Source organism: Malaclemys terrapin, chromosome 25, assembly GCF_027887155.1.
Source record: "Malaclemys terrapin pileata isolate rMalTer1 chromosome 25, rMalTer1.hap1, whole genome shotgun sequence".
In the NCBI taxonomy this organism is placed as follows: domain Eukaryota; kingdom Metazoa; phylum Chordata; order Testudines; family Emydidae; genus Malaclemys; species Malaclemys terrapin.
Window position 1 is genome coordinate 12,341,027 of NC_071529.1, and position 23,660 is coordinate 12,364,686.

Below are 23,660 nucleotides of genomic sequence, written 5' to 3' on the forward strand. Positions count from 1 at the left end.
GGGTTCAGACTCTGATCTCCCCCCCCCCCCACACACACACACCTGTTCACACACTCCCAAGCTGTACCACTCAGCTGGTGGAACTCACCATGAAGGAAACACCCTCTTTTGTGTGTGAGGGGGACAAATCCGGTCTCAGTCTTCATTCAGTCCTGGGTTTCTTCCCCTGCATGCACCCCCAGGGATTCTTAACTGCATCCAGGAGGAACTGCTGACTGGGGCAGTAAACCAGGAGCATTCTGGGTTCACTCAACACTGGGATTCCCTCTTCTTGCTCCGTCACCAGGAAAGGAAAGGTCTCTGCTGGAGTCTTGTAGTTAAGGCACTGGACTGGGACCCAGGAGATCTGGGCTCGATTCCTGTGACTCCCAGCGCGACCTTGGCCAAGTTACTTAATCTCTCTGTGCACATCTGTGAAATGGGGATATTAAGCCTTCCTTTCTCCCTGCCCTTTGGCTGCCTGGCCTACCGAGGCTGTAAGAGACACTCCCTGCTGGATAAACTACCGTGGGGTTTGGATCTCGACGGGAACCTCTAAGGCACTGGCCATATGCCCTGCGTGTTTCTCAGGCTACGTGTCCACACTAGGAACTAGATGGGTGATTCCCTACCTCGTGTTCACGTCCTCCTGCTAGCTCAGTGAGAGAAGTACAAACCTGCCTGAAACCTGGGGGGGGGGGGGTTGTCCTGGACCCGGCTCCCAGTGCTCTTGTGGCTACACCGCTGTTTAGACTCACTAGCATGATGAATGGAGCAGGGGACTCACTGCCCTCGCTCGTAGTGTAGACAGTGCCTTAGGCAACGACAATGTGAAAATGGCAGCGCCAGGGTCAAATCAAGAGGGTCCCCAACGCATCTGTACTCTGCTCCAGGGCTCTTGGTCCTTGTGCTGTGCACTCTCTGTGGCCTCATCTCCGCTCCTGCCCAGGTACTAGACAATGGGAGTCAAAACGCCCCTGCCCGGCGCTGAGTTTTGTCACCACACAAGACAGACGGCGAGGCTAACCGCACAGAAAAACAGATTCCATTCCATGTCAGGAGCGGCTAGATAAATAACAACAACACCTTGTTGAAACCCGGGAGCTGATAACCTGAAAACTCACTGGCTTGAAGGCTGCAATCATGTGTAGTGACAGCAGGACGAGGGGAATATGATAATGAATGTGACACGCCGTGTTTCAAATGCACCCCGCATAGTAAGGCAGAGCGTTATCGGCGCAGCGGGGAGAGAGGGTGCGTTTGTCCTTGTCCACAAGAGAAAGGGGGCTTGGTGTGGGCAGCTGATCAACGGAGAGAAAGGGACCTGCCAGAGCTCAGACTGAGAGAGGGAAGCACTTTATCATGCGAAGGTGAGGGCCAGTGAGTATCCATCTGGGGTGGAGGGGAACCCTCCTATTCATCTATCATTCTGAAAGGAAACTAGGGGTAGCCTTGTTAACCTTCTGCCTTCAAAAATCATGAACCCCCCCCCACCCAACAAATAATCATGAGATTGTCTTGAAAATCTTGAGATTGTTTTTTTTTTAAATCTTGGTTCTTTTTATTTCCAGCGATGCTTAAGGGGCAGTGTTGCCCAGTGGACTGAACAATGGACAGAGAGCCGGGAGACCAAGATCCTAATCCCAGCTCTACCACTGTGGACAAGTCATTTCTTTTCTTTGGGCCTCAGTTTCCCCGTCCATAAGACAGAAATCATGATACTGACTTGCTTGGAAATCTGGGCAGGGAAAGTGCTAGATAAGAGAGGTGCTACTGTAAGAGCTAGTGTGAACAGTCTCCAGAAGTAGTAGATGGAAGGGACTTCGGGCCACATCGTAGGGAAGTTATAGCAGAGCACAGAGGTGTCTTCCCTATCCCACGCTGACACCTACCGCCATGGGTGAGTATGCTAGCCCCAGCCCAGAAGACAGCAGGCTGGTGCTCTAGGACTATTCCGAGGGATGAAGCTAATGGGAGAGGCCAGTTATCAGCCCTCATCTGGCCCTGTGTTTGCAACATGGGGAAATGGGATTTATGGACACTACCTGCCAGCTGCACTGTTTGACCTTATAGATCATCTTCACCTGGCAAGGTGTGGGCTGAAACGTCGGGACGCGGTAACCTCTAGAAACTGCTCCCCATATCGCCCCCACAGAAGAGAGGCCATGAATAGACAGGGAGCCCCAGAGAGGCAGCGTGCACCCTGTATCCCGTTGCTGAACAGAAACCAGGATCTGCACTGAGCATCACCTCGAACCCACCTTGTGCAGGTCCCATGGTGAAGATGCAAGGCTGGAGATCTGGCCTCAATTCCCAGAGCTCTGCTACAGACATACTGCATGACCTTGGGCAAGTCACTACACATCTGCCTCTGCTCCCTTAGCTGTAAAATGAGGAAGATCCTTACCCGCTTGGGAGGCTTAATTCGTTATTGTTTCTGAAGCACTTTGAGCTGTTCAGATTGGAGGGAATGATTCATCGTTTTATGGCAGGCTCCAGCAGAGGTTTGGGATAGGATCTGCTGGCGTTCTGTGTAACCCACAATAGATTCCCTTACATAAAAACGGCCTCACCGGGTCAGACCAAAGGGCCATCTAGCCCAGCGTCCTGTCTTCCGCCAGTGGCCAGTGCCAGGTGCCCCAGAGGGAATGAACAGAACAGGGAATCATCAAGTGATCAGGAAGTAGGAAGCGTGTACCAAACTTAGAACTCACAAACATTCTCGATACTACTGGAAGAAAATGCATGATCAAGACCATGCATGCGGAGAAGTGCACCTCTGCCCAATCATCTTGGAAGTGGTGTAGAATTAATTATGGGCTGCAGATCCTACAGGCAGCATAGGGTTTAAATGCTAATCTGTGAAGGATATAATTAGCCTATATAGAATCTCTTAACGCTGCTTTGAGCCTGGATTTTCGCCAGTCATCTGGTGTGTTAATGTGTTTCAAGTGGATCATCTATTTAATTCAGACTGTAATGTCCTAGGGACAAAGACCATGCCTTCCTCAGTGTTCGTACAGCACCAAGGAACCTGATGATGTAGAATAAATAGACCCAATCTAGAGAGGGAAGTGTTAAAAGGGTTTTCTAAGTCGTAAATCAACTGATCACCTCTGCGCCTGCAGAAATCAAACAAGGGATGCCGGCCATATCGAAGGAATGACAGGCCCGTGTCTGGAGCCATGATCGCTGCAGCAAAGGAGGGGAACGCGAAGGATACCAGGAGGAGAGCAAGGCTGTATCTGGGCAGGCTGATGGCAGGCTGGACTCGCCTTTCAGGATGAGATGTGTGTAAAGCGGGGAGAGCGGCCAGATGGATCGGGCCTTGGACACGAGACTGGTGTCTAACAAGCTGACCCGCCCACCCTTGGACTGAAATACTGGAGCAATGGCAGTGCTAGTCCTGTGCAAGCTGGTGGCAAGAAGCCCGGGGGAGAGACTCAGCCGTCTGCATTCACGCTATGTTCTTAAAGGACTTGGAAGGGGAAAATCTATCCTTTCCAGGCGTGGCTTTGTTTTATGGGCAGGGCGGGGATGAGAAATCTCCCCAACCCTTCACTCCACCAGCCTGACTGCAACCAGATTGGGAGCTAGGATTGAAAGCATCTTCCCGCTACCAGCAGGCACTCAGCAAGTGCGTGCAGGGCCGGCGTTCAGGGTACCAAATCAGGCAGAACAGGTTACGCACACTCTACCCTCCTCTTCAGCCAAGACACCCTACCGGGTAGATTTTCAAAGAGCCGCGGAGGAGTTTTTAGACAGAAGCTCCCCGACAGCTTTAACAGGGAGCCCTGCTGCTAAAGCCCCCCTGCGTGTAGCACTTTGAACGTGCAGGGACAGATCCTCCGCTGGAATAAATCAGCGCCACTCCACTGCCGTCAGCGGGGCTGTGCCGATCCACGCCAGCTGAGAATCTGGCTCGCAATCATTAAGAGTCAGAGCGTTATAGAACAGACGGGAGGAAGGAGGGGGGTGAAGTGGAACAGGTGCACTGGTTGGAACACAATAGCTCCGGAGGTAAAAGAGAGACAGTTTATTATAGTCACTTCCCGGGACACAGACAACAGAGGCACTTAGCCACCGGGCGAGGTGACCTCCCAACCGCTCCGGGAAGCAAGCGCACACCGTGGAGTGATTTCCCCAGTTATAAATGACCATGATTTCCACCAGGCACCTAGGCAAGACTTCAGTGTTTTGGCCTCTGTTGTATAAACCGACACAAATCACCAGCCCTTGGAAATGAAAAGTGGGCCGGGTCTGTGGGGTCCGATGGCCGGGACCCTCCTGATCGGGGGCGTCTCTAGTAAGATGAAGACACTACAGAAGCATCGATACACTCAATATAAAAGGAAGCATGACCTGCTGGCTAGGCACTGGACCCTGGGCTCTGTGCCTGGCTCTGGTGCGTGGCCTGGAGGCAGGCATCTGTCTTCTCTGTGTCTCTGTTTTCTCCTGCCAGCCTTTGGGGCAAGGACTGTCTCTCGCTACGTCTGTACAGCGCCTAGCGCAACGGGGAGCCCTGTTCTCAGCTCGGATAATCTTTACCCTGGGTTTATTGACTCTCTGACCTTGGGGGTTTAATGCTCTCGGAGTCACTAAGGGCTTGATTTGTCCCAAGTGCTGAGTGCCTCATAGCTCCATCAGATGGAGCTGGGAGCGCTCAGCGCCTCTGGAACAGTCCGGGGAGCCTAGCCTCTGAGTCTGCCGAAGTTCTCCTGAGCTGTCCCCATCCTCCAGGCGTCCCAGCTCCCGCCAGGCTCCGCTCCTGCACTGATCTTTCTGGCTTACTCCGCTTTAAATCAAAGCTCTGTTAGCTACAGTATTATTACCGCTGCCGAAAACGGTAACTAAATGCCATTTCCCCACCGCTCCATTTATATTTCCGCGCTCTTTACCCATTTGTAAGCCACGGGAGGGAGCAATTTAAGGCATCTGAGCGAGATGCTTAAATTAACAATTTACAAATAGCTTAATTGAGGTTCCGGACTCTCTCTTCCTGCTAATGATGGCGAATTGTTCCCATGTATTGGTTTTTGTGATGTGAATTACAGGCCCTGGACCACGATAAGGGCTTCAATTCTTAATCACAGGGTGGGGCAGCCCTCACTTAAGTCAAGAATGGCTGGCGAGAGAAGGCTTGTGTGTACAGAGGGGTACGGCGGGGGCTATGAGACAGCTGGGCTAGCACCATGGGTGGCTGCTAAATGCCCCCTGTGCAGATTGACCGGTGACCTGAAACAAACCAAACATGCGCAGATCTGAAGCCACTGGCCAAAGGGAGCTTTTCTCATACAGCTCCTCTGTAAGGGGAGTGTGGGAGCCAAAGGCCACATTTTCAGCGGGTGGAAATCAGAAGTGCCTGGAGCTACACTGATTTGTACCCACTGAGAACCCGGCTGTGTGCACGGGGTGGGTAGTGCGGGGACTCAGGACTCCTGGGTTCTATTCCCAGCTGCCCCGTTGTGAGCGCTTGGGCACATCCCCGCTCCGGCAGGATTCCAGCTCTGGGCTCGCACTGCTCCCCCCAGAGGCCCGGGTCAGTGGGAGCAGAGTCAGCCAATGCCGAGTGCTTCTTAAATCCTCTCCCTCATGTCCGTTTTCCCCCCACGTGCAAAATCAGGATGACCGGGTGAGAGGTGGTAAAACTTCAGTCTTGTCATCAGCATTATTATTAACTGTAGCTTCCTCGCCACCTCCTCGCGGAGTGCTGGGATCCCCAGCTCCAAGGACAGGGGGGAAAGACAAGCAACACCCCCGGGGATCAAGGATTTCCCCAGGGGAGGGTGGTCTCCTAGACCCACCAGCTGTCCACTAAGAACAGGGATGAGCCACCCAGAAGCCCGAGAGTGAGGGAGAGGCAGAGACCGGGCTGCCATTTCAGACAAAGCCTAGCGACCGTCCAATGCATCTACTGCACATCACCTGGCAAGGGGGCTAGTTCAATAGAACATCCCATTTGCCACCTGTGAGCCCCCAGACATGCACTGGGGTTTCTCTCTATTGCAGTGGTGGCGCCGCCCCCATGGGGGTGACTCTATGCACTAACCACCAGGTGCCTTCCCCTAATGCGTGTGAACGGCGGGGGGGGGAGGGCGTCCGCCACTGGGGGTTCAATTCCACGCACAGTCTCCCTGCGGCTAAACCTGACCCTGGCAGTCAAGGGCACCAGTGTCTGCATCAAGCTACTCAGCGCTCAGTCTAATTCCGGCGCATCAGACAGTAATTATAGATACATCAACAGCGCTGACAGACTCGAAGCTCATCAGCCCTGCACCTGCCAATGTAAAATTGCAGACACTTCTGAATATGGAACGGAGGGGGGAGGGGGCTCCTCTCTGATCCTACCCCCCCCCCCCACCGCCTTTCCGCAGCCCTTCTATGTTTTGCAACGGCTCACTCCGCTGCTCTGATCCCGGGCTCCGGTGTAACCCAGGGTGTGGTCTCAGCTCCCTGCCGAAGACAAAAGGAGATGCAGCCCTCCCCCCACCACACTGCGGGTTACCCCAGCACTCACGCCCCAAAGTCTGGTTTTATTTTATTTTTTTTTTGCCCCCTTCTTGTCCACACATGCTCGACTGCACCAGCCCGTGCAAACGCACCGGATCAGGCGGCTGGGCACCAGCCTGTGCAAAATGGGTGCCCCCCCCCAGGCCGGCGGGCTTGATTGGGACCTGCAAACAGCCGACGCTGAGGCTGGAAGTGTGAACCTCTGGCTCTGCCACATTTTAGACGCTGCCTCTGTACGCCGGCTGTGCGCACCGCTCCGCTGCAGGGAAAGCCCCTGCAGGATGTGGTGAGAGTTTTAGCGACAGTGGGAAGCAGCGTGGCCTTGTGGTTAAAGCCCCGGCCTGGGGCTGAGGAAAACGGGGTTCCATTTCCCAGCTCTGCCATGGACTTCCCGTGTGGCACGGTGCAAGTCCCTCGTTGCGCCTTAGTTCCCCATCAGTAAAGTGAGAGTGACGATACTTCCCTACCTCAGATAATCCAGGGCTGGCGGACCCTGGGTACTAGCAAATTCCTAGCTAGGGCCATGTGGCAAGGAGACCGGCACATCCAGGGAAACCCCTAAAACCAGCACAATCCAGAACTGAAGGAAGCACGGCTGCTTTCTAAGCTCAAATGAAAACTCAAATTCCTCCAAAGAGAGCATCCTTTCCTCCCCCCTGTAAGTCTGGTCTCCCTTTTGATAAACAACAACCCAGCCCTCTCCCTGCATCACCTCTCAGCGCCTGCGATGCCCACGGCCCGACCGGCCTGTCAGATGCCCTATGTGATGTCAGCAAGCAGGAGAGCGAAACGACCTCGAGCGGACGAGTGCTGTCACAACCTCGGGATGCATTTGGGTGCCAGAACGCTCAGCTACTTTGTCACTTAGAAGACACAGGTGGGACACGTGCCATGTTCACGGCCAGTGCTCCTTCCCTGGCAGGAAAAGCACCGTCCGCTTCGATCTCTGCCCAGGCTGTGCAAACGCTGGGCCTGCTGCCCCAGCCAAGAAGCTGCTTAACCTTCCTGGAATGCAACCCCCCCCCCCCGGCTGGTTCGCGCTGACTCCCCTTCCCCGGAGTGGCAAGGGCCCTACATATCTCTCATTACAGGAAACGGGTCCTGGACGTGGCCTAGACAACGTGTCAGCAGAATGAGCAGCACAGAGCACAGGTCGCCAGGCGTCAGCCGGTGAACGCCCGAGCGGTCCAGCTGAAAGCGCCAAGAGCAGTCCATGGAAGTGGGGCCGCTAAGCAGGCTTGGGGAGTTGGGGAGAGGAGGAGAGATCCTTTCACTCCAGCCTACAGTCAGCTCTAGTGTGCAGACCAGGGGTCTGGGAGCAGGCAGCCCAAAATCCATAGGTGTAGTTTGACTTCTATATTCTGGGGGGGCCGCTCCAGTCAAGCCAGTGGGGCTGCACATCGGGGGGCCAATTCCACACCTGCCCGAGGCTTGCAGTTGGGGGTAATACCCCCCATCCCCCTTCTGTCTCCCCCCACCCCCCAAACTACACCCATGCCAAAAGCATGGCCGGGGTGAAAGATACACTGTACGTGAAGTGGGAAAAGCCCTTGGGAATCTAACCCACAACATGGAGGGCCTGATTCCCCATCGTCCTGCACCTCGTGTAACCATGGACACCAGTGCAAAGCAGGTGTGAAACACGAGCAGGTCAGAAGGGGAGCGTCTTACAGCCACTCACAGTTCTGTGTTCGAATCCCTCATGGAGCCCGCACCTGCGCCGTTCTGGTCACACTCCATCTCACCTGGGGTCTGGTCACAGCGAGCTTCGGAACCGGTTGCCTTGGTGTTTCCCCTCATGTCCGGCCACAGGAATCTGGAACCCGCCCCAGCCCCAGATTCTGGATGTGATCCAGCACGGGAGGGGCGAGGGATAGCTCAGTGGTTTGAGCATTGGCCTGCTAAACCCAGAGTTGTGAGTTCAATCCTTGAGGTGGCCATTTAGTGATCAGGGGCAAAAATCTGTCTGGGGATTGGTCCTGCTTTGAGCAGGGGGGTTGGACTAGATGACCTTCTGAGGTCCCTTCCAGCCCTGATATAAAAAACAAAACAAAAAAACCACCGTCTCTCCCTCCTCTCTGCTTTGGAGAGGCGCTAGTAAGGAAAGAGACCCTCCCCAAGGTTGCCGGAAAGGTGACAGTCACGGCGCAGCCAGTTGGAAAGAGTGAGCTCACCACTCTTCTAGTCTGCCGGTGGTCCAGCGTCAACACACAGTCCTCTGGCTGTCGGTCGTGTGGTCACACCTCCGCTGACCCCAGTTCAGCCACTTCATTCAACTGCTAACTTCTACTCGGCCGGTCCTAGGGCTAACCTCACCACAAGCTCTCATCCTCTTCCTCCACCTAAAAGAGGCACGTGACCCCGGGACACACTCCCTGAACTCCCCAGGGGACGATCCGGGACGGCGTGGGGTTTGTGTTATGCTTAGAGTCACAGCCAAGAGTCTAGAGAAGCCCATTAAAAACAACAACTGAGGCTCCAGTCAAGATTTCTACAGTACTTTGGGTTGGCTGTCCTGTATCCTGCGGCACCCCTCCTCTGACCAGCTTGGCTTTCTATTGAAATTCATTCTTCCCCGATCAGACAGTTCTGCCCTCAGATAAGCACACACACGCCTCGGGTGGAGTCCGAGGGGCACCTCACTCACACAAACAGCAGAGCAGAATTTAGCTCCAATTCTTCCTTTGAAAGGACACGGCTTTATTTGATTGCATTACACATGGGCCACGGAGGGCTGCGAAAAGCAGGATCCTGAAACCCCTATTATCCCAAACGATTTCTAGGCCACCCCCCTGCCTAATGCTGAATGCTGTTATCCCCAGTCCGCAGATAGGGAAATAATGCACAGCGGGGCTAAGTGACTTGCCCAAGGTCACGCAAGACATCTGGGGCAAACCAGGAACTTGAAGCCAGGTCCACCCGAGCCCTAGGCTAGTGCTCCAACCACTGGGCCGTCTTAGTTTAAATTGATGCTGGCCATCACTGCTCAACCACTGTTGTATGTAACGTACTGGAGCTGGGTGTGAATAACCATCACTCCTGATTTACATCAGCTGGGGATCTGGCCCAATGCACCTAGAGTCACTGCATTTCTTTTAGTAACACGAGAGGCGAGGCCTGCCTGGCTGCCCGCAATGCAATGGGGGAAGGGGCGACAGACGACAGGAGTTGGTCCCAGCGGGACGCTGCAATTAGAACGCTTAGACCACATAGGGAAGGAGAGGAGGAGGGAGGCTAGGCCGGCTTGTTGTTGGTTTGTTGATTTTTTTTTCTTTGTTGGGAAAATGGTAATTTTAATTAAAAGGCAAACGAGCGCTCTGGAAATTGACTTGAAGCGCGGAGTTATTAAGAAGCTGTTGACGCTGTGAATTATTCCTCCTTGGGTCGCCCGCCGGGGGAGGGCGATTAGATGGGATCAGCTGCATTAATGTCCCATTTCCGTGCGCGCAGGGAAAGGAAAGGGCTGGGGCAGAATCCCTGAGCCGTTCAGGCCGGAGGATGGGCCCCACACATGCTCACAGCACCTTGGGGAAGAGGGGATCTCCTGTCCCACAGCCTCAGCGTCATTACTTGGCACAGCTCCAGCTCCAGCCATCCCGGGGCCTCCAAACACTTTGCCAACGGGACTCAGCAAAGCGTTCCACCGTCCCCTGAGACCCATCGGGCAGCTGGCTACCTTGGGTCAAACAACAAGTTAGGGACCAGAACCTAGCTCCTAAGGCCAGCTGGCCCGATCACAGAGCCTGACCTCTTGCATCACACAGACCAGAGGACTTCCCTGAATTCATTCCGGTTTGAACCAGAGCATCTCCCTTCGAAAACCAGCCCACCTTCATTTAAAAATGGCCAGTGATGGAGAACCCACCCCGCCCCACTGGCACACGTCGTTCCAATGTCCAATGCCTCTTGTTTCCAGTCTGAATTTGTCTAGCTTCAACTTCCAGCCATAAGGCCTGCTTTCCTAGCCTTCAATCTCTGGCTTCCAGCGTGCGACTTTAACCCTTCCAGTGCCAATCCTCAGCAGTCTCCGAAGGCCATCCAAACAATCTCATAACCCTCCCCTGCTCTTTCATGTTCTGCAGACCGGTCGAAGGTGCCCAACGATGGAGCTGCCCAAGGGGCTGGCTGGCCCTGACCCTCTCAGGTCAGCGTCTCAATGAGGCAGCGGTTTAAGGGTACACAGCCATGCTGCACAACCGCGGAGGGCAGGGAATTAAAGAAACTGCACTGGGAATCTGAAGTCCTTAATGGGAACTCACTCCCGGTGTTAAAACGTGGTTAATGCCCCGGCCCTTATGAAAGCAATAGGAGGGGTAAACGTTTCAGAAGCCTCTCCGTCAAGCACCCCTGGGGAAATGAGAAAGTCGGCGCCTGTGCCTTCTGGCCTTAAAGTCTGTGACTCTATTAATCAATTATTTGTCCTGCAGTAGCGCCTAGAAGTGCCAATCCTGGAGCAGGGCTCCCCCGCGCTTGGTGCTGTACAAACACCGAACAAAAAGACAGTCCCTTCCTATGGAGCTTACAGTCGGTATAGAATAAGAGATGGACACACACAGACAGGGGAGTGGAAGGAAACAAGGAGACAATGCTAGTCAGCAGGATAAGCCATGATTCTCCATACACCAGCGGCCTAACCACTGTCCAGGGTTAGTAGCCATCACAGCAAAGGAGGAACTGATGCTGATACAATTTGTGCTATGTTAGCGCCCACACACTCAGACGGACATTGAAGCTCCATTTTGTTGGGCGCTGTACTGAGACAGGCCAAACAGACGAAGGAAGGATTATTATGATCTGTGCTGTACAGATGGGGAAACTGAGGCACCGAGCAATTAAGTGACTCACCCAAGGTTACGTGGGGTGTCTGTGGCAGAGCTGGGAACTGACCCAAGGTCTCTTAAGATGCTTTCACCACACCATCATCCCAGCCATTCACACAGATCTCATCATTATCCACAAGCACAACCAGCCAAGTGGGGTCAGAGTAAGACCTTGTCCCATACACCACAGCTCACATTAGCCTCCACCAGGGCCGGCTCCAGGCACCAGCCTGGCAAGCAGGTGCTTGGGGCGGCCACTCCGGAGAGGGGCGGCAGGTCCAGTTATTCGACAGCAATTCGGCGGACGGTCCCTCATCCCGCTCAGAGCGAAGGACCTCCCGCCGAATTGCCGTCGCAGATCGCGATCGCGGCTTTTTTTTTTTTTTTTTGGCTGCTTGGGGCGGCCAAAACCCTGGAGCCGGCCCTGGCCTCCACTGAAGGACTGGGCCACTTAGCAAGCACCATGGGCTGCCTGTGGTATCAGCTATGCTGCTCCCGGATTGGGATTTGAGCGTGCTGGTAAGAAGCTGCAGTCAGTTCTAGCCAATTACTCATCCCGGCCAAAAGGAGGATCTGCATTGGACGAGAACAACGTGAGCGCCAGAAAAAAAAGACAGTGAATTTAGCCCAGAGGGCTGCCTCCTAAATGGGAGACCAAGCCACACAAATCAGGTGGCTTTTAATTATTGAAATTGTTAACGAGCTGCTGGGATGAAGGGGAGCAAGCAGTGGAATTTTTCCACCCGGTTTCCCTTTCCACTGCACTTGCCACCCATGACCAGCCCAGGGCACTCTCAGCTTGCCAGTTCCTGCTGACTGCCAGATCTAGGCATCTGCTCCGCCAGTGGTCTTTGGAAAGAGGCAGATACACGCCCTGCGGCAGAGCTGTTAGAAAAACATAGCAGGTCTTTTCCCCCGTCTCTTTGAAGTACAGGCTGACAGGGCTTCTTAGCAAGGGTGCTGTGAGCTGGTCAGCACATGGCTTGGTTGGAAAGCGACTTGTTTTCCATCGCGCATTTGGCGGATGGGTTTTTCATTTGGCTTCTCAGGTGGTTGGAGAAAGTGGGGTGGGTTTGTTCAGCCTCCTCGCGTCCACAACGCAGCCGGTGGGCACGCAGGGTTGGCCCAGCCTCTGGGCAGGACGGTGGGTTACAGCACGGGGACGTGTCATGCCCGAGGGAAGAGACACTGAGCCAATGCGTCGATTGGATTATTATTATTAGGTGTATTACGGTAATATGCAAGATGTGTCCACACTGCATTATAAAGCCAGGTCTAGGGGACCCAGGCTTGGGGACTCCGTATTTCTAAAGCTTGTAAACCCAGGTTTACAGTTACTGGACCCGGGTTTCACAGCCCCACTGGTGTGTCCATGCTGCACTGCGCAGAACGTCTGACTCAGGTCTGCGGCTAGGCCTGCGTCCACACTGCAAAATGACAGGGCTTGGAGCCGAGTCTCAGCAGGGCTTGGGTTTGACCCTCCCCCTAGCAGGGTCCTAGGACCCTTGTCCTGAGTGCTCGCTGACCTGAGTCAGCCTGACTTGTGTGTGGATGGAAACAGGGCTTGGGCTCAAACCTTAGTGTGCAAGCCAGACAGACCCCTAGGATATGTCTACACTGGAGAAAAAAAATAATGCAGCAGGGAATCTCAGCGCCTGGGTCAACTGACTCCAGCTCGCGTTATGGGGCTCCAAATAGCCACGCAGACGTTCCCGCTCGGGCTGCAGCCTGACCCACTCCCCTTGCTGAGTGTCACAGCCCGGGCTCCAGCCTGCACAGGTACCTCGACACAGCTACTTTTAGCCCCGTGGCACGAGCTCCGTGAGCCTGAGCCAGTTGACCCGGCTCTGAGACTCGCCGCTGCGGGGAGGGGAGGGATTGGCAGTGCAGCCGCACGCCTGGAGACCCCAACTGAGCTCAGGGCCTAGTTGTGCTGGGCGCAGCGCAGACACAGTGGGCGTGATCCGTGCCCCAGGGAGCTCAGAGTATAAATAGACAGGAGAGGGCTGGTGACGGTTGACTGGTTTCAGGGAGGGGAAATCAACTCCACACCTAAATTCTCTTAAGGGCCTTTCTTTGGGGCGCTGCTTATTGTCCCGCTGCTCACAATCCTCAGAGGCCTCCCTGCCTCAGCCTGGGGCCAAAGGCCACATTCTTCCCCTGTTTGCCTGATTACCCGCTCTCCTCCTTATATATGCATGTGATAGGCCGTGGTTGCTTCTTAACCCTTTCCAGGCTGCTGCGTTGACCTCGTCACAGGTGGGAGAAAAGAAGAGGATGATTATTCCCCTTTCATGGTGGTGGGAACTGAAGCCCAGTGACATACGGGAGGGGATGTTTCAAAAGACCCATAATCAGCTCCAGCTATTTGAATACTGGCCCAAATTTCACAGTAGGAACCCGCTAGGGGATGAGTTCATCTGAAAATCCAGCCCTCATGGCCTTGCCCAAGGTGTGTGCGACCCAAGGACCCCTGGATGCCAACTGGCGCAGGGCGCAGCGGTACAGGGGTCATTTACGGTGTCTACTGAAAGAAGAAGTGAGGTTTTTACTCACGAAAGCTTATGCCCAAATAAATCTGTTAGTCTTTAAGGTGCCACCAGACTCCTTGTTGTTTTTGTAGATACAGACTAACACGGCTACCCCCTGATACTGAAAGTCTGACCGGCTAGCCCCACTCACACGTCAGGATAACGGGTTATGTTACAAGTCAACAAGCCGTCTGCACGGACGACACTAAATAGTATCCTACTGTCCCGTTGTCTTGGATGTTCCCTCCAGAGAGCAGAGCTGTGGACTAGGGGCCAGTGTTGCGTCTGCAACCACGCACTTGGTCCTTCCTTTCTTTCTTCAATGGCGCCGCAAAGCAAAAACCGACCCTCGCTCTCCATCTCCCACACAGACCCAGGACAAGCCCAGGCCCTGCAACATTTCCAACAGGCCCCCAAACAACTAGCCCCAGCACAGCGGCTAGGTCACATTCACCCCGTCTTACGGACGGCGGGGAATTGAGACGAGAAATTGCCTGAGAAGGTCACACGCTAAGTATGAAGCAAAGCCGACGCCGGCCCTAGACACCAGGCCTGGATTCGGTGGCTCACATGCCATGCCCCCGACCAAGGACTCAGGACAGGGTAAGACCCCAGCCCACAGCCTCCTCTCCAACCTCTCTCCAAGGGTTGGACTCTCCTCCCACTATCTTCATGCAAGGAGGCCTGGCTCCCCCAGCATTTTGCTGGCTTTGTTGGTTGCACCTCCAGTCCTTCCCCGCCAGTCACAATCAGGTTCACTGTTATTTGAGCTAGCTACATCCAAGCAAGCTCAGGTATGTCGACACTTGCTGCATCTCTGACCGCCGTGTAGACAGACCCAGTATTGACACTAGTGCAGCTACAGAAGCGGCTAAAACACCTGAGGTAAGGGGTGAAGTCCCTGGCCCCACCGAAGTCAACAGCAAAACTCCCCTGGGGACTTCAACAGGGCCAGGATTTTAGCCAAGGCTTTAGTTAAGATAAATACAACAAACGATGACTGCGTGACGATAGCCGGTGTGTGTCATTTCTGGATCTACCCTTGAAGAGAAATGAGGCTGTGACGAACTGGGCCTGTTCTTACTGTGGTCTGTGAATGCTGACAGGGGAGTGTGGCTAGGATAGTCTGCATTGGGGGATGGGAGATTGCCCAAAGGAGAATACCTGAGCATGTAACATGAGAACCCAGGAAGGGGTTGGAGGCCAGGTGACACCTTGGCCCGGGAAACTGAACAAAGGCTGTGGGAGGGGTCGCTGAAGGCAGAGGGTTGGAAGCTGGCTGGTGAGATGGCTGGGAGGCAGAGATTGCTCTGACCTCCCAAGGGGGGCTGGGATGCCCTGGGACCCCCAAGATGGACCTAACTGAGGGGGGCCCTGTTGTCTGTGCCTGCAAGACCTGTCTTGGACTGTATTCCTGTCATCCAAATAAACCTTCTGCTTTACTGGCTGGCTGAGAGTCATGGTGAATCGCAGGAAGCCGGGGGTGCAGGGCCCTGAGTCCCCCAATAGTCCGTGACAGAGGCAAAGGACAAGAAGCTGCGTGAAGAGGGCTGTAGATCTTACCTCCCCCCTTTGCAGACATTCAGAGGGTGAGATCACAGAGATCCCCCCGTTAGAGACTGCAGAAAGCACAGCAGCACCACGGGATCGAGGCATGTCTTTTGCCGGCAGATGCAGCAGCACGACGCGATGGATTTGGAGACATTATTATTGTTTAAAATCCTAGTCCCTGCTCCTGATTGACAAGAGTCTAATGCAGTTTTCACTTAAATAATAAAAAAAAAAGTTCAAACTTTTTGCTGTAGCCGTCTCTTCGCAAAGCAAAACACCCAGAACGTTGGAGGCCGACAGACGCCATAGAAATACAATCTATTATTTTGACAGACCCAGCAGGGGTTGCAGCTGAACAGACTCCGGTGAATTTCGCTTTCTTCTGATTTTTGTTTTAAACGCTTCCTGCATTGCACATTGCCACAACTTGGCTAAGGATTCTGCCTCTTCACATGAAGCCAACTGGAGCTAGAGGTTTCTCTCTCTGAATCCGCTCCGCCCTCCTCCAGAAGATCCCCACACGGAGATCCATCAGCAGCAATATCGGCCACAGGGTGGGCCAACCAGAACCAGCCCTTGGGACAATTATAGCTGGGAGAACTCAAGATGACATTCCAAGCAGGGACCTGCCACCGACTTGCCCCCTCCACCCGGGAGGGGGGACGCGGTGGCTTTAGTGGAACAGAAATCAAGGCCTATCCCCATAAAATCCCACATTCCAGGCTCTTCCCCCCACATCAACAAGTAACAGGTGCTGGCTTCACATGGCCTTAATATCTGAAAATACTGTTCTGGGGCACCTGCCCTCAGGCTTCCCACGGAGTGTAGCCGAGACCAGGGAAGGGTTTAGCACTGAGTGATTCTGTAACAGTCAGCTGAGAGTTTGGGGGTGGGGAGAGGGAGGTGGAGGTGAAACATTCAACATTCAACAAGAGGGGTGGGGGGGGGGACACTGCCAGCCCTCCTCCCCCAGACATTTACTAACCTGGTGACTTTAAACAAAGGGAACAGAGTCCTGGCTTCTTTCCACCTGCAACTCGATGGAGCCCTGGTTAAGGACAGGAAAGGAGGAAATTCATGAATGAACACGACCCAGAAGGCAAAGTTTGCCAGGGATGGAGGGGTGGGGAGGATAAATGAATAAATCAGGCTAAACGGAGAGAAAACACAAGAGCAGCAGGAGAAAGGATCCGATACATAAATAAAATCAGTGAATGACGGGAAGGAGAGAACGACTGTAGTTTTATAGTATTGCGTCTCATGCTCTCAGCTCATCACCGACTACATGTAATGAGCGGGCAAGGACCGCGGCACGCGTATGCACGCACACACCGTTCATACGTGGTACCATTCACACGCCCGAGCCCGGGTGGAGAGATCCATTTACCACTGGTCACACAGACACGACTCGCACACCTGCCAGCTCCCTCCTGTCCACACACAGAGAGCACTGTTCCCTCCCATAGGAAAACACCTACACATGCACACACACCCGCACGCTACAGACAGAGGACCGCCACATGAGCCAGGGTTCAAGAGCTCTGCTGGTACATGAACAGCCAGAGAGTCAATGGCATGCTTTGATCCCTTCACACAGTCACAGCAAGGAGTCACCAAGCAGGCAGTGGGCCCGAAGACACAGCCAGGCCCTTGGAAGAAAGCCAGGAAACTATGAATGCGGCTCTCTGGTACTCAGAAGGGAGAGGTACCAGCCTGGAGACAGAGCTCCCTATGCAGTTACTACGGGGTTGGCTCCAGATGACTTCTATTGGAGTTTCTGCTTTTCAATAACCCTCAGTCACACTGTGCCTCTTATTCAAAGCCTGGAGGATCTGAAGGGAAATGAAACCCAAAACACCGGCTTACAGAAAGACTTTGTTGCTGGACCAGATGGCCCACTCCACCTGTGTGTGTGTGTGTGTGTGTGTGTGTGTGTGCTTGCACACAAGCGCTTGGGGGGGTTGTACACACACATATATATTGGGGGAGCAAGGTTAGAAAACACAGAACTCTCCATAGGTGAAGAATCAACACCTTTAAAAACGAGGGGCCAGACCCTCACCTGGCATAGCTGCTACGGCTCCACTGAAATCAACAAGGCTACGCTGATTTACACCAGTGGAGGATCTGGCCTCAGGCCTTTTTTTGTTTGTTTTTGGCAGTGGGAATGGGGGAATCACTGAACCCCCGACTCTGTGGTTATGGCCCAGAAACATGCACACTGGAAGTCAGCGCTTGCTTTTGCAAGAAGCTAATGAAACGGCCACACACCCTGCGTTACAGAGAGGCCCCAGGGACCAAGTGGCTGCAGACCCACTATTAACAGCAGAACACAGGGGTGAGCAAAAGACGAACCGGATTGCGAGTAAAACTCCCGGCTATGAGCACGATCCTACGCCCCGACTGCCACATCCCCGGAGGAGAGACTACGAATAAGCCACTGTCACAAAACATACCAGACAATCCCCCACTCCCTCAAGGCCTGGACAAGCTCTGTAATAAATCCTCCAGCTGCCTCTCCCTTGGTTTCCCTATCAGCCCAAGGCTGAGCAGGTCTCTTTCGAAGGTCCTTCGCCAGCAGAGAACTGGCAGGACAGTGATGCTCTGGGAATCTCCACAGCGGTGCCCCAGAAGGCACGGACCAAACCTAAACTAGCAGCCTGCATCTGCCTTCCCCACCCTGGGGGTTAACTGTCTGCCCTGGCGCACGCGTGGGGGGAACACAGTCGGAATGGAGACGACGCACATTTCAGGACAGGTGGCTATACACCCGCTGGGTTCGCGTGCCTCCATCCTGCCACATGCAGATGCCGGCTGGGTCCTGCCATTTGCCGAGCCGGGCCTGGTGATCGTCATGGCAGATCCCGCAGCATCGCCACCATCGGGAGCCATCATGCCGCTGCCCCGCCCTGCAGGACAAACTCTGCCGGTGGCTCCCGGAAACCACTCAGCAATCGCGGCCTTCGGGTCGGTTTTCTGATCCCCGTATTGTTCCAAGCTGGCCTCTCCCTGACATGATCGTTACGAGCAAATGAAACCCCAGCGTCAAGCAGGCTCTTCTTTAAACCCTGAGTGGGTGTATTTAGTGGTGGGCACCCCCCCCACCCCCACCCCGCCATCTGAGGATGGAAACACGGCACGGGAGGGTTAAAGGACCCTCCCCCCAGCTTCCCGATGGGCCTACGGACTAAAAAGCCTTTTGACTGGGATGCTACTGAGTACAAGCCGTGCCAGGCGCATGGGACACACCGCCCCAGACCTCCCTTTGATCCTTTGTGTTTAGGGACTGGGGCTGCTTTCTTCTCCCTTCTGTGCGTTTCAAGGCTGTGTGGCTCGGGGGCGAGGGAGGAGGGAGGCCTCGGCTCTCACAAGAGCCTCATTCTTTAAGGGCTGGCAGCGGTATGGGTGGGGAGGGGGGCTGCACCCAGCTCCAGCTCCGCTCTCCTCATGCATCTCTGCTGTTGCTGCTTGACATTCTCCCCCCTGCACATCCCCTTTTGATTCCCGCTGTCCTCGCAGGGGCATCAATCTTTCCATCGCTGCCTTTCTGGGTCAGGGCCCTGTGGGTTCAAACAAGTGGCAAAGCAGGCCAGGGCCTTCTCCGGGAGTCCCCTCCCTCCCACCAGGAATGGTGTAACCAGGCCAATGAATAGAGCATGGGGAGCGTGATAAACCCCCTTTACCGGGACAACACAAATCAATCGATCCATGACATCGCGTGAGACCTGATCTACACCGCAACCAGAACCAAACTGGTGACCATATGCCATCTATGTTACGGTGGCAGCATGGCCCAGTGGGTAGGGAGTTGGAGTGGGACTAGCTAGGCGCTAATCCCCCCTCTGCCACTGACCTGCTGCATGACCTTGGGCAAGTCACTGCCACTCTCCATGCCTCCATTTCTCCTCCCATCCTTCACGGGCCTTGTCTATTTGGGGCAGGGCCTCGGATTGCACAGCACCTAGCCAAATGCCCTGGTCTCAGCTGGGACCTCGAGGTGTTAATGTAACACAAATAATCAGAAAGGTTCTCGCGCAGAGTTCAGACTGGGAGCGCCAAGGTTCTAAGGCCAAAACATTCCAACTTGGGTCCCTGCCGGTCGGTACCTAAATAAAAGCAGCCAGATTTTTCTGGAAGGTGCCGAGTGCCTGGGAATGTCAGCAGAAGTTGTGAGCACTCATTACCCCTGCAAAAATTAAAGCTGTTTTGGCCCATAACAGCCCGAGTTTCCTCACTCTTCCTCCCTGGGCCAGAGGCAGGGAAGGCGAGGTGGGAGTCTGGCTACAAATCAGCAACTAATTAAGTCCCTCCTGATTCAGCAAGGCACTTCAACCCACACCAGTCCCATTAGCATGTGCTAGTTAATACGTGGGAACCAACACGGGGTAAAATCTTAGTGAAAACAAGGCAGTTGTAGTTTTAACCCATTAGCAGGTCCAGGTAAACTCTAGGTTCTCCCGTAGCCTTTACCTTGACCTGCTATTATGTGTGAAAGCTACAAACCGCCTTGTCCTCACAAAGATTTGACTTCAGGTTAGTTAGCAGCTGTTAGATAACATAAGGTAAGAAGACAAGGCCACGGATTTCAATAGGACTTACGCAGGTGGATGAGGAAAGATTGAAAAATCCACATTGCTTTCTTCTTTGATTTCTTTCCCCCTCCATGCAGATCCAGTGGAAAGGAAACAGAGAGAACATGCGAGTGAGAGAAAGGAGGCGGCATATGGGGGGAGACATTGCTAGCTTTCTTCACCCCGTAGAGACCTCGGGAACCATTAAAAACCTCTCTGAGACATGCATGTGCTTAAGTGCTTTGCTGAAGCAGGCCCTCTGTAGGCAAAGGCAGGGTTTAAGTTAAATTGTGTTAGCTGTGGGTTATTGCTGGAGTTTTCATTCTTGGGGTGAGGGCGATGGGGTTAATTTGTTTTTGTAATTTTTTGCACACAATGTCAAGGGCGGTCAGACCTTGGCTGATCACTGGTAAGTAGAGGGTAGTAACTGGAATAGATAAGCATGGAGATGCCTAATTTTCATGCAGCCAGGCTTCAAAACGTTGCTCTTTTCTACCTTACTGCTTTTTCGCCATTTTTATAACTGGGTCCTGCCCACATGAGGCTGTGGCCACAGCATAGGTGAGACCTCGCTGAGTCACACCAGGAACTGGGAGAATCCGGGCTCGTGAATGGATTTTGCAAAGTAGCGTGTAAACAAACAAAACACAACGGGGGGAAAAAACAGAACCAGACAATGAGAATGCCTCCCTAAGCATACCCTGCTCATTTTTGTAGTTCAGGTTTAATCAGTTACGGGATAATGTGCTAGGAGAGTAGTTGTAGCTGTCACAGTTACTACGATAGCATTTGGGCCCAGATCCGCAAAGGTCTTTACCTTATAGCCCATCACTGAGATCGGGGCCCTGTTGCACTGCGGGACGTACATGCACATGCAAAGAGGCACCCCCTGCCCCAAAGAGCTTACAGTCCAAACACACTCAACCAACAAAGGGTGGGAGGAAAGAACAATCATTATCCCCATTTCACAGATGGGGAACTGAGGCGCCAAGAGATGAAAGGACTTGCTCAAGGTCACACAGGGAGCGGGTGGCAGAGTGAGAAACCGGACGCAGCGCTCCTAAGCCCGTCCTGTGCCATAACCACAAAACCGTCCTTTCTCTCCCTGACTTTGCGGCAGGAATGGCGTAATACAGCCGTGCCTCTGCTATTAAACCGTTATGGATCTGTGCTGGCATGGGGACTCACCGTTGTGTGTGTGGCGGGGGGACGAGCTCTTTCTGGTTCAAAGGGGAGTGAAGAATGGGAAAGAGACTCCTTCCCATGACCTGCGGTCTCCTAGTCACTTCCTAGGCTTTGCTTGGCTGGGGAGGGGAAAGGAGAGACGGGTCCAGGAATTTCCAGTTTGCAATAATGCCACCGTGCCCTGCCATTGCATCTTTCAGCCAAGGGTCTCAAAGAGCAGTGCGGTCAGAAAGGGACCAAACTGGAGACAGAACTCCTGGGTTCCAGACTCAGCTCTGCCACTGAGCCACTAGGTGCAAGTCACTTCCCTGCCCTGTGCCTTAGTTTCCCCACTGGTGACATGGAAAAAATGCTGATTCCCCTTCTTGAAGGGCTTGGCTCCAAAAGGAAGAGGGCTAATAATTGTGAATGAAGCGTCTCACACACACACACACACATCCCCGAGTTATCCCTGCTTGAGAAACGGACGCGCGACGAGGCTGAGTGACTCGCCCAAGGTCATACAGCGATACAATGGCAGCAACAAACTCAGGAGTCCTGGCTCCCAGCCCTCCTCCTACGGGCCCTGATTCAGCAAAGCACTGAAGCGCACGTTTACCTTTAAGCCGGCGTGCAGTCCCGTGGAAGGGCGTTGCTGGATCACGGCCCCAGTCGCTGGGCTGGGTTTCACCGTTCTGCAAAACTCCCCTCCGTGACGACTGCCCCGGGGCTGCAGCCCCAAGCCGAGGCGGCTGGGCTGTGCTCTGCATTCAGCCTCACCCTCAACCCCACCCCAAGGTGCAAGTGAAGGGGAATTTGCCCACAGACAATCACAAAGCACATGTCAGGAGTTTCTATTTACCCAAATACACACCAGGAGGCCGATCTGAGCTCTGGACCACTCAGCCCCACTGAGCCACAAATCACGGTCTGGGTCTGACTGGGGTGTGGCAGGAGGGAAATGGAAACAAAACAAGGAGCCACGGGGCCTAGGCAAGCTCCCCATTTTCATGGCCCCTGCAACCCAGTGCTCACCTTAGGGAGAGCTGAGTCCCCAGCAGCAAACGTCGCACAGTCCGGGACCTGCAAAGGCTAATGCCAGGGAGAAGGGGCACGTGAGACATGAGGGCTGGGGGGAGTGCGTCTAGTGGGGCAGCATCTTCATTGCTCTTCTTCATTCCTCCAGAGATAGGAGGGATGGGAGAGGAGCAGGGGAAAACTCTCCTTCGCAGTGTCCTTGAGTGTCCTTTAGAGGCTTTGCTTTTCACGCAGTGCAGCGGATGAAGAAAGATTGAAAAATCCCAAATTGTTCTCTTCTTTGATTTCCCCGCCCCCAACCCCATACAGATGCAGTGGCAAGGGAAGGGAGAGAGAGCGCAAGCAAGCAGAAGGAGGGGGGCGTGCGGGGGGGGGGAAGCAATTGCTAGCTGTCTTCACCCTGTGGAGACCTCGGGAACCATTAAAAGCCTCTCGGAGAGAGATGAGCACCACAGCAGCCAGACACCGGGAGAGAAATGCTCTGACTCTGAACGAGCCGCCAGCACTCCTGCCCGCGGCTGCTCACCCAGCGCTCCCACAGCGGCAGCTACGGGCACTTCGTGGCTGCACTGGGAAGGGGGCGTGGAGAGCCAATTGCCCCCCCACACACACCCCACGCAGGGCTCCGGTCAGGGAACGTCACATGGGCCCCCTCACACCCTTGTGCAGCCAGAGCACGGCTTGCAGGCCCATGGCTACAGCCCTACCCAATCCACGTTGGTCAATTTCACGGTCATAGGATTTTAAAAATAATAAATTTCATGATTTCAGCTATTTAAATGTGAAATTTCACCGTGTTGTAATTTGCGAGGTCCTGACCCAAAAAGGAGTTGGGGGGGGGGGGGCGCGGAAGGTTATTGTAGGGGGGTTGTGGTACTGCCATCCTTACTTCTGTGCTGCTGCTGCCGGCGGGACGCTGCCTTCAGAGCTGGGCGCCTGGCCAGCAGCCGCCGTTCTGCGACCGCCCAGCTCTGAAGTCAGCACAGAAGTAAGGGTGGCAATTCCACGACCCCCCAGAAATAACCTTCTGACCACCCCCTCCCCCTGCAACTCCCTTTTGGGTCAGGACCCCCAATTTGAGACACGCTGGCCTCCCCAGCGAAATCTATATAGCGTAGGGTAAAAGCACACACAACAACAGATTTCACAGGGGGAAACCAGATTTCATGGTCCGTGATCCTTTTCGAATGGCTGTGAATTTGGTAGGGCCTTACCCATGGCGTTACCCCTGCCTGTGTCACAGGGAGCTCGGGCTGCCCCCACAGCCCTCCCCCTACCCCAATGCACATATGGAAATTCGATCACTCACCACTGAAGGGCCAGCCGCAAGATTCAAGGGATGGGGGGGGGCGGTGAAAGGGGGTTCTAGGTACAAATGGGGGGGACAACCTGGGGTGCAGTGGCCGTGCCTGTCTGGCTACCACCCCTGCCGTGTAGGCGGGGCACTGGCCTTTGATCTCAAGTGGCTTCTCTTCCCCTAAAGGGCATGTTCTTTG

At 54.2% G+C, this 23,660-nt stretch overlaps 1 protein-coding gene across 2 annotated transcripts in view; it reads right to left on the reverse strand.

Annotated features, from left to right (window-relative positions):
- Nucleotides 1-23,660, reverse strand: part of SRCIN1 (SRC kinase signaling inhibitor 1) — a 186,465-nt gene that overhangs the window by 136,218 nt on the left and 26,587 nt on the right. The window contains exon 1 of one of the 2 annotated variants that reach the window (XM_054014406.1): nt 16,377-16,435. The exons of the other annotated variant lie outside the window; for it this stretch is intronic. The gene's annotated coding sequence lies outside the window, so the exon portion shown is untranslated. Of the gene's footprint in view, nt 1-16,376; nt 16,436-23,660 lie in introns of those variants that run through there. 2 annotated transcript variants of the gene reach the window in all.